This window comes from Puntigrus tetrazona, unplaced genomic scaffold (assembly GCF_018831695.1).
Source record: "Puntigrus tetrazona isolate hp1 unplaced genomic scaffold, ASM1883169v1 S000001055, whole genome shotgun sequence".
In the NCBI taxonomy this organism is placed as follows: Eukaryota; Metazoa; Chordata; class Actinopteri; order Cypriniformes; family Cyprinidae; genus Puntigrus; species Puntigrus tetrazona.
This window is the reverse complement of record NW_025048644.1, coordinates 601,859-612,314: the sequence shown is the minus strand read 5'-3', so window position 1 is coordinate 612,314 and position 10,456 is coordinate 601,859. Positions and strand designations below refer to the sequence as shown.

The window sequence follows — 10,456 nt, the reverse complement described above, 5'->3', positions numbered from 1 at the left end:
GTGTGTGTGACAGGAGCGGTGCTGCAACATGCGGTGATCTCACAGCAGCTGGCGTGGCTAGACCTGCAGTGGGTGCTCATGGAGTCAAAGCGCTTGAGTCTGCAGGACTGGCTCAAGCAGCTCTTCCCTAACCTCACCTCGAGACCTCAAACTGGACGCAACTTAGCGGAATCCATCTGCCTGCTGGACACAGGTACTTTCTTCCACAGAGAAAGAAATGTGATCCGTGTGAAGCAAGGAATGTCAATCGGTGCGAGTTCGTTGAACATGATCGGCTATGATGTGACAGCCCGAAAAATGTTGTTGTCATAACTGTCCACCTCATTTTGTTCCAAACCCATTATATATTTGTTCATCTTAGAACATAAATGAAAGCTCTTGATCCTCTGTAGACTGCAGAGATCCTTACACAATCATAGTCTAGAAAACTGATGGAAACAGTCTGTCACGCGAGTGGTTCAACCACTTAATTTTAAACTCACGAGAATCTTTTTGTAAAGACATAAACAGAGAAAGAAGAAATCTATTCAACAATTCATCTCATTTTAGAAAGGATCAATTTATGGAGAAGCTAAAACAGGAATGCAGTATACGATTATTTTAACTTTGGATTATTGTATTTTCTTTCTTAGCATTTGGAGGCCAAAATCTAAACTTATTTAGAGTAACCTGTGCTACACCCGACTGCTGCGGGGCGCCAGTAGACACATGACTCCTGAGCTGTGGTGTAGATGACTGTTGATTGTGTTAATGCTTCGGAGTGTTCTTGGTGTGGCGTGGTGTTCTGCTGTCGAACACAGCTGCAGGAAGAGGGCAAGATGAGTCTTGCTCTCAGCTGTCACGAGCCAGCGCTGTCTGCGCTGCACATCATCAAGCTGCTGTCCGTCTGACAGACAGAGAGTGGTGGGGGATGCCGTCTACAGCCTGATTCACAAGAGGCGCAGTGAAGTGACTCCATTTGTGTGTGTGAGTGTGCCAGAGATGTGTTCCTGACCGCAGTGTGTCTCTCTCAGGCCGGGGCGTCTGCAAACTGCGTCTGGTCGTTCAGCTACGCGGTTTGGGCACGCTGCGCCGAGAGAGAAAACACGGCCTTCAGCCGGCTCTGCTCATACACTGGGCTAAACATCTCAGTGACATGTGCGGTACTTCCTGATGAGCAGTCACCTGATGTCATACACTTCCTATCATGTGGTTTCCTTACTTTTCAGCACTCTCCTAAAAGATTCAGCCGGACTAAGTTTCTGCAACAGTTTCTCTTTTTTTTAAAGAAAGTCTTTATTCGTTTGCATGCACTGCTTCATCAGTGGTTTTGACTTGCTTTCCAATACAAATATCCAAACCTGCTTAAAACACTTTTTCTGGAGAATTAAAACAATTACCTGAGATGTAAAAGTTGTGTGTGCATGTCAGGCTGAGCGGGTGTGAACTCCTACTACGATCAGAAGGAGTACACTGGGCGTAGTGTGCACTACTGGAAGGTGGTGATCCCTCTGCTGGAGAAGGTCAAACACAAGCGCAGCATTCCTGAAGCCCCTCAGCCTATGTTCATGCACTTTCAGAGCAGAGACATGGAGTATCTCCGTGACATCAGTCTTTTGGCTGTTTGATGTTACGTAACTTCCTGCTGTGATCTCTTTGTTTTCTGTTATCATGTCGTCTTTAATACTATTTTGGATGTTAGCCTTCTCAGGTGCGAGTGTATGAAGAAGATGCCATCATAAGCCGCCACACTCCTTGACATGAAGGCAACACCGAGGAGGCCATCAGCGAAGCTGGAGCAGCTCAACAGCGTCTCGTCTAACTGGCATCTGGCAAGGTAACGGTGCAGCTACACTGACTCAGCTTGCTGCTCATTCACAGCTCCGTCTGACGGCTGTTGATGTGACCACGTGTGTTGATCCACAGATCTATCAGAGACTGTCAGAGGAAGCAGAAACGGACTCGAGAGACTCAGGGCAGGTGCGCCAACTTCCTCCAGAAGTTCAGGAAATACTTGACCAAGCTTTATCAGGCCAATGCAGACGATATGGAGAAAGGTATGTGAAATGCACCACTGACACGATTGGTATAGTCTCTGTGCTGCTCACTTTAATAACACTTTTTTTTTTTTTTTGTGTACTGTTTATCAAATCTGTCAGTCTGTAGGGTTCGAATGATACTTGTTAGATTTTTGCTGTAACTTGCTGAGCAGTAGTTTGGGTGGCTTTTCAATGCACTAGATTTCTCTAATACATAAAACAAATAAGCTTGACCAAGTTCTTGTGAGGAGCCATGAGCTTTTATGATGGACCACAATGATGTAGTGTATGTGGGGGTCAAAGGAGGGGTCTGAGAACTGATCCCTGAGGAACTCAGTGACCAAATTGATGTTGCATGTCCATTCGCACCAAAATGACACTATCGCCCTTGGGTCTGCAACTATATGTATGAGGAAAAAAATTACCAGGTGACTTGAATAGCTCTATTTGGAAAGAAAATGATTTGGGACATTTTATAGGTGAATAAATCAGCATAAAATAAATGATCACAAGCATAGGCGCTAAAGGTTAAATGGAACAAACTATTCTTTATATTTTTTTCAGGTAAGTCTAGTTACAAACTGATTAATCGTATATAAAAGTCACTGCATAAGTTTACTATAAGTTAAATTCAGTAAATGGGTTAAAAGCTTAAGTAGTTTGCACAAAAAAACATTTTGTACAGTGGATATGCAGTGCATCTGGAAAGTATTCATAGCTTCACTTTTTGCTTTTGTGCAGCTTTGTTCTAAAATGGATTAAATTAATTTATTTCCTCAAATTACACACAATACCCCATAATGACAATGTAGAAAAAATATTTTTAGGTGTTGCCAGAATTTTATTAAAACCTGAAAAATCACATATGCATAAGCATCATATAGCCTTTGCTCAATACTTTGCTGATGCACCCACATCCAGCAATTACACAGCCTCGAGTCTTTTTGAATCCCGATGCTGGCAAACTTGGAATTTTTGCCCATTCCTCTTTGCAGTACCTCTCAGCTCTATCAAGGTTGGATGGGAAGCGGCGTAAAAGCACAGCCATTTTCAGATCTTCTCAGAGATGTTCAATGGGATTTAGGTATGGGTTCTGTATTGGAGCCTCAAGGACATTCACAGAGTTGTTGTGAAGCCACTCCATTGATATTTTGGCGGTGCTTTGGGACATTTGTCCTGCTGGAAGATGAACCATCTACCATACCGGCCTGATTGGTGGATTGCTCCACAGATGGTTGTCCTTCTGTAATATTCTCCTCTCTTCACAGAAGAACGCTGGAGCTCAGACAGAAGTGAACAGCCGGGTTATTAATCACCTCCTGACTAAGGCCCCTTCTCCCCGATCACTCAGCTTAGATGGCGGCCAGCTCTAGGAAAAGTCCTAGTGGTTCCAAACATCTTCCCGCTTACGTGGATGATGGAGGCCACTGTGCTCATTGGAACTTTCAGCCAGCAGCAGAAAATTTTCTGTAACCTTCCCCAGCCTTGTGCTACTCGAGACAATCCTGTCCTTACCTCCCGGATGCACTGTATATCATTCAATATATAACGCACATTTTGTTACTAAAGCCAGTTCTTGGATCCACCTGTTTTCAAATGGAGCTGCAGTTAACAAAGAGCTGTAGATCACTGACAACTATACAATATTGCGTTCAGTTTAGGTGAGTGATTTGGTGGTGATTTTTAGTGGTTTTGCTTTTCTTCTGAGAGCCGTTCACATGTTGTGCATAAAAGCATGTGGAAAACACTGAACTGCACTGCTTTCTCCTGTTCTCATGTGCTTGTGCTTTCGCGGCATTGGCCATTACTGAGAGAAGCGTGACCTGCGCTCTTCAGTTTCAGCAAAGGATAAATTGATTTTCAGCACTGAATATATACAGCTGTCATGTCAAGTGCAGAGCAACAATCAGGATGAATAAAATAAAATAGTAGGCTTCCATAGGAATTTTCATATTCATATTGTTCTGGCAATATGCTGCCTTGGCTTTATTCTCAAAACACAATGAATTTAATTTTTTAGCTTGATAGGATTTTTTCCTCAACAATATGGCTACCACTTTTTCTCAAAATGTTATGACTCCTCTTTACTGCTGAATTGTATATTAAACATCTGCCTGCATGGATCTCTGTAATTGCGTGGCGACTAGTTTCATGCTCGACAAAATAAAAAATGAGCATTCTTAATGGCCACATCTGTAATGGAGATTTTTTTGTTATCAGTCATAATAATATTGAGACAAATCTTTATTTACGGAGCACCACTAGTATGTCTGTATGTGTTTTGTGAAGTTACCTGTATCTATGGAGGAGGTGATGGATTTGTTGAATGAGAGTCAACCAGCAGCTTGAAGATGTTGGTGAGGTGGAGGAAGATCAGGTGGACTATCCTGTGACATCAGCCCAGTCCAGCTGGGCTGAAGGCCATATGTTAGAATTCTCCACTCCTTCGCCATCCAAAGAGTATCACCTCACCGTCTAAAAGATCTGTGAGTACGTTAGGTTCTGCTGTTTCTGCTCAAACCCTGCATGCTGTTTCATTGTTTCTGATTGTCTCTGTCTCCCTCCTTCAGTTCTCCCCCAAAACACCTCCTCACTGGGTGGAGGACCAGAAGTCTCTGCTGCCAGATGTTATGCCCAGCAAGGTCGAGGCAGTGAAGGTCAGTTTAAAATCTACAGTGTAAGAACAATCCAGAATCAGTTTTTGCTTTTGCTTTTTATTCACCTTTTTTTTTTTTTACCCTTTTTTGTTTTATTTAGTGCTTTTAATAAGGAAGCTAATTCTTTGTTAAAATTCTCCACCTCACGGACTAAGTGCTTGTTGGATGTTAGACTCTTTGATGACATTTTCAAGACAGATATATTAAAAACACTTCTTCCTTCAAAATCTCTAGGCTTACTGACTCAATGAGTGATACGTTCTCATGCCAGACCTCTCATTATGAGTGAATACACAAACTAATAAACTCTCTTGAGCTCTTCTTACCCCTCATGTCTGTATAAGCAAAAGTACACACTGCATTAAGCGGTTGATGAATTTAAAGCGTCTCAGTTGGCTTGGTGCATTCTTGTACTCAACAGATGTGTGATATGTATGTAATAATTAGTATTTAGGTTTGTGTCCACCTAAATCAGCCAGAAGTTGAGTCAGGAATCCAACAAAACTATTATTTATTATTAACCCAACATTGCATTTTTCTAGTTGCAAAAGTTTAAACAATGTCCATTTTAAATGCAACAAAAGCAAACATCTGCTTGCATCTTGCCATTTTGATCTTGGATTAATATAATTAGTGTCCTCACTGCTTATACCTTAAGCGTAAAGTAATTTAACAGAAGTTATGGCTGAATTCATTTGTAGCTAATGCTTGACAGATTTTTCAGAGTTTAGAATGTGGAAAGAATTAAAGTGCTGGACTTGTCTTTATTTGTTTTTATTTGTAATCATTTAATCATTTCCACCAAACATTCTCTGTGTCAGTGTGAAAAGGGTTTTTATTCTTGAAGTGGAGGTCAAACCTGGAAACCTGCGTATCACTAGAAGTGAGGTTTGGAGTTTTTCACAGAATTGGATGGTGAGAATTAGATTCTCATGCAGTGTAGCCGCATTAAACTCATAGAATTAGTGAATGTGGAGTTAAATGGTTTGCCTGCCACTGCTCAGGCATCTATGTCACAGCTCAGCGTATTTATTTGCAGTAGGTATTTGTTCTACTCTCCCCAAAAGCCTAATGCCTTTGTATTGTGTTGTCGTGTCTCTGTGAGTGCTATAATTTTTGTTTATTTTTTTCTCACATAGAATGAGGTTAAATGATATCACGCCATAATTCTTCAGGAATGCAACAGCTTCCCTCCATATAGGATGTGCTCCAGAGACAACTATACAGCAGAAGGACTTCCAGAAACATTTCCTCCAGCTTTAGACATTCCCACGGTGTTCCTCTCACTGAGTCAGTTAGTGAGTCTTATTCACTTTTAACATTTGAATATACACACAATATAAAAAGTAGATCTGCACTTATGTATACAGTAGTTAAAACATTCCTAAACCATTACGTTTTATTTGTCTCAGATTTGCTACTGCAAGGTCCATCTGTATACCACAATCAGTCTCCAACATATAGTCGTAGTATCTTCTACGCACTGCTACTAAATGTCACACAAACAAGGTTACTGCTTAAATTTTCATATGAAAACACAAAATATTCTACCTTACACTAAAGGGGGCAGAAGAAGAGAATCCTATAGTGTTGTATGTTTTACCTCTACAGGAGCCCAGTATATAGGATGATAAATCTTCCTCCACAACCCAGCATATATATAGCTGCCAACAATCAACACACACCACCACTCCAGTCAACACCTGCATGCATGTATCCTCAAGAGCAGATCTTTGGTCCTCCCCATCCAGGTTTGAGTCACCAGCTTCATCATTGCTCTCCCGTGCAGTAGAGGATTATTCCCGGTCACAATGTTCCTCAGCCCACCCAGTCAATCCAACGACACCAGAGCCTGGATATTTCACTAAACCATGGCACTGTTTCATCCACACAACCCGTCCAAGAGCACTGATACTGTAAACCCTGCTGACCCCAAGATCAATTTTGGCTCTCAGTTTTACAGGTAGACCTGCTAAGGTTCCCAACTTTGGAGGAAGTAGCTGCTGTTCCAACAACAGCGGCAACAGCAACAACTTCATTCAAGTTCAACTCCAATTTCAAGTCCAATGATGGTGATTTCACCTTCTCCTCTGCTCAGGTGAAACATGGCGAAAACCTCTTGAGTCTTCAGACATCAGATATTCCTCCCAAAGCAGAGGTTCTGTCAGAACCAAAACATCGGACCAAGATCAATGATCTAGCCAGAGGCGAGTCTTTACATTTGTAGTAAAACTACCTTAAGGATTTTCATTCACTGATGGTGCTCAGAACCAGATGAGTATTTTTAGTAGCGTGACCAAAGATTTGGCTTTAAAGTGGAGACCAAGAAGCGATATCAGGGGTTCAGAGGCTCGGGAGAGAAAAGTGGGAAAGTGACAATGATAGCACCACGCATTGGGAGAGGGCGCGGATGAGCCTCATTTTGAGCCCTGTGTCCCTCTACACAGATAAAGTCGATGTAGAGAAGCTGGTGTTAGAGGAGGAGGAAGAGGAGATGTTCTGTAAGAGAAACAAAACTCTTCGATTTGACTCAGAAGTTAAGAGTGGAAAGAGAGGGGCATTGGCTAGTATAAAAATCATTAAACACAAAGGAGAAACCTCTAGGAAAGTTAAATCTGTTGATGAGGAGGAACGGAGTTCACAGAAAATCTGCGCAAATCACTGTCTCACTGCCGACACAGCCCTCCAGGCCAAATGCTGGATCGGACAAATCCCTACCGTGTAGTAATGCAGCTATGGACTATACAGATGAGAAATGCCAAAAAGCAGGAGCAGTTGGCCATTAAATTTTAAAGAAGCGTGATCAGGCAGCGCACTGTTTAAGAAGATTAAATTTGGGGGAAGCTCAAAAGTTCCTTTTGGAATCCTACAAGAACCCATAAACCCTGAAAAGAAAAGAGTAGAAACTCCACAGCCTCAGGTTTCATCCAAAGAAGTGGATCTCAAAGCCCTGTTTTTCAAGAAGGAGGGTAGATAGGACTGTGAGGTGTGCTGTGTAAGAAACACTCCCCGCGTCTGCAGTGTGTGTGGCCTGCAGCAGTGCAGCTCCTTCTACAGCACCGGTCAAACCTGTAGAAGAACCGAAGGCTCTGGTCCTGGCTCCTCCTGCCAAATTGTTTTTCATTTGGACTCTCTGGAGATTCAGCTAAGAACTCACACCAGCACTGATGTCAGCTCGAGGGCTTCCACGTTTGGATCTCAAATACCAGTTTCTTTTAAGTTTGGATTTAAGGATGCTGTTGGGACATCTGCTGGCTTTGGACCTCAGGCTGAAAAAAACGAAAGTTCAGGCTGATGCACCACAACAAGAGAAAGTATCAACAGCTCCAGCAGTCCCATTTGGCACTGGATTTGGTGCTCAGTTTGCCAGAAAGAGGTCAGTGGGACTGTGAGTCCTGCCTGCGTGAGGAATGATGCCTCAGAAGCTGAATGTATTTGCGTGCAAAAGCCCCTGCAGCACTGCAAAATCTAATGCAACACCACAAGGTGGGCTTTACAGCTGCCATGTTTGCTAAAAAGATGGACAGTGGGATTGTGACACTTGCCTGGTAAGAAGCGAAAGCTCATCTAGCCATTGTGTTTCATGTCAGACAGCAAGCCCAAATCTGAAAAACAAGACCTCTTCTGCATCGAGTTCCTCTTTTAGCTTCAGTTTTGGTAGTTCTAGTAGCCAACCTGCTGCGACAGGATTTAATGCCAATTTCAATGCAGAGCACTGCTTTTAAGTTCGGCACAAGTAAAGGAAAAAGTTTCTTCAGAAGGCTTTAAGTTTGAGTCCTCCACAGCTGATGCTGAAAAGTCATCAGGCAGTTCTAGTTTTCATTTTCCATGTCTGCACCTGTTGGCGGATTTAAGTTTGGCATTGCAGATTCTGAGGCAAAACCATCAGATGAACAGTCCCAAAATGGGTCTGCTTCTGACCTTCTCAAAAATATTGCTGAGCTTCACAAAGAGAAAGAAAAAGAGGCAGCCCCAAGTTCCTCAGATCAGTCTGTAGATACTGATAGTCATGATAATAATCCCCTCTTTGCTGGTAAGCCTGACTCCTGTAGTTTTGCTGACTTGGCAAAGTCACAAGGAAGTTTTCAGTTTGGCCAAAAGATCCCACTTTCAAAGGCTTTGATGGGGCTGGCCAGCAGCTCTTTACCGGGTTTAATTCTGGGCCCAAGACTGACATCTCTGGTGATCAAGATGATGACATGTACAAAACTGAGGGAGAATAACGATATTCAGTTTGAACCTGTTGTTCAGATGCCAGAGAAGGTTGACCTTATTACAAGCGAAGAAGATGAAAAAATCTTGTATTCACAGCGTATCAAGCTCTTCAGATTTGATACAGAAACAAACCAATGGAAGGAAAGAGGAGTCGGCAACCTTAAGCTTCTCAAGAATAGCCAGAGCAGGAGACTACGAGAATTCTTATGAGGAGAGCAAGTGTTGAAAGTGTGTGCTAATCATTGGATAACAACCACAATGAACTTAAAAGCCCCTCTCTGGCTCGGATCGAGGCCTGGATGTAACTGGCCAGTGACTTCTCAGATGGAGATGCAAAAAATTAGAACAACTTGCAGCAAATTCAAGACACCAGAGCTTGCAGAAGAATTCAAACTAAAATTTGAGGAGTGTCAGCGACTGCTTTTGGATATTCCTTTGCAGACCCTCACAAGCTTGTGAACACTGGCAGAGCGGCCCAGCTCATACAGAAAGCTGAAGAAATGAAATCTGGTCTTAAGGACCTCAAATCATTCTTGACTTACCAAAACAAGGATGAGGAAAATGCAGATACAAGCCATAGTACCTCTGCAGCTGTAGTGAAGCTCAACCTGATAGCACCGCACCCACTTTAGAGTGGGATAATTATGATTTAAGAGAGGAAGTGCATGAGGGACTACGCTAGCTCTGCTGTGGATAATACTCCTTCCCAGCCTGATCCAGTAGCAAAAATTTATTCCGCTTTGGTGAATCATCCACAGGGTTTAGTTTCAGCTTTCAGCCTATTCTCAGTCCCTCTAAGTCTCCATCTAAGCTAAACCAGAGCCAGGCTTCTGTCGAGTGCGGATGATGAGCAGGATGTGACGCAGGGAGGAAGCGCGAGATGGTCAGTACTTTGAGCCTGTTGTGCCTGCCAGATCTTGTGGAAGTCTCAACAGGAGAGGAGAATGAACAAGTCCTCTTCAGTCACGGGGCTAAACTATACCGCTACGATAAAGATCTTAGTCAGTGGAAGGAGCGAGTATAGGGGATCTTAAAATACTGCAAAACCATGAAACAAAGCGTGTCAGACTTGTGATGAGGCGGGACCAGGTCCTCAAACTGTGTGCAAACCATTGGATTGCTTCCAATATGAAGCTCAAGCCCCATGAAAGGAGCTGAAAGCGTGGATCTGGAAGTGCCTTTGATTTTGCTGAAGGACAGGGCAAGGTGGAACAGCTGGCTGTTCGATTTAAACTGCAGGAAACTGCAAGTGCTTTCAAAGAAATCTTTGAAGAGGCAAAGACTGCACAGGAAGAAGACAAACTCTTAACCCCATTTTCTGCCAGAATACCTGCCTCCACCCAGGAGATGCTTTGTGGCACAGCTGCAGTTGCTGTACTTGAGAAATCACAAAAGAACGTGCACTACTGGACTCTCTGAGGAAAGCAGTCCAAAAGCCAGGATCATACCCTCAAAGCACCAAGATTGTGGTCTCTCCTCCAAAGTTTGTCTTTGGGTCAGACTCTGTGCAGAAGATCTTTGGAAGCCCTTCTCCATCAAAGAGAAATCCCCAGTTATGATTTCCAG

At 43.0% G+C, this 10,456-nt stretch overlaps 2 pseudogenes; both read left to right on the top strand.

Annotated features, from left to right (window-relative positions):
* Nucleotides 1–4,344: 4,344 nt before the first annotated feature.
* On the top strand, nt 4,345–7,970 carry LOC122340420 (annotated as a pseudogene).
* Nucleotides 7,971–8,483: 513 nt separating this feature from the next.
* On the top strand, nt 8,484–10,449 carry LOC122340419 (annotated as a pseudogene).
* The last annotated feature ends 7 nt before the right edge of the window (nt 10,450–10,456 follow it).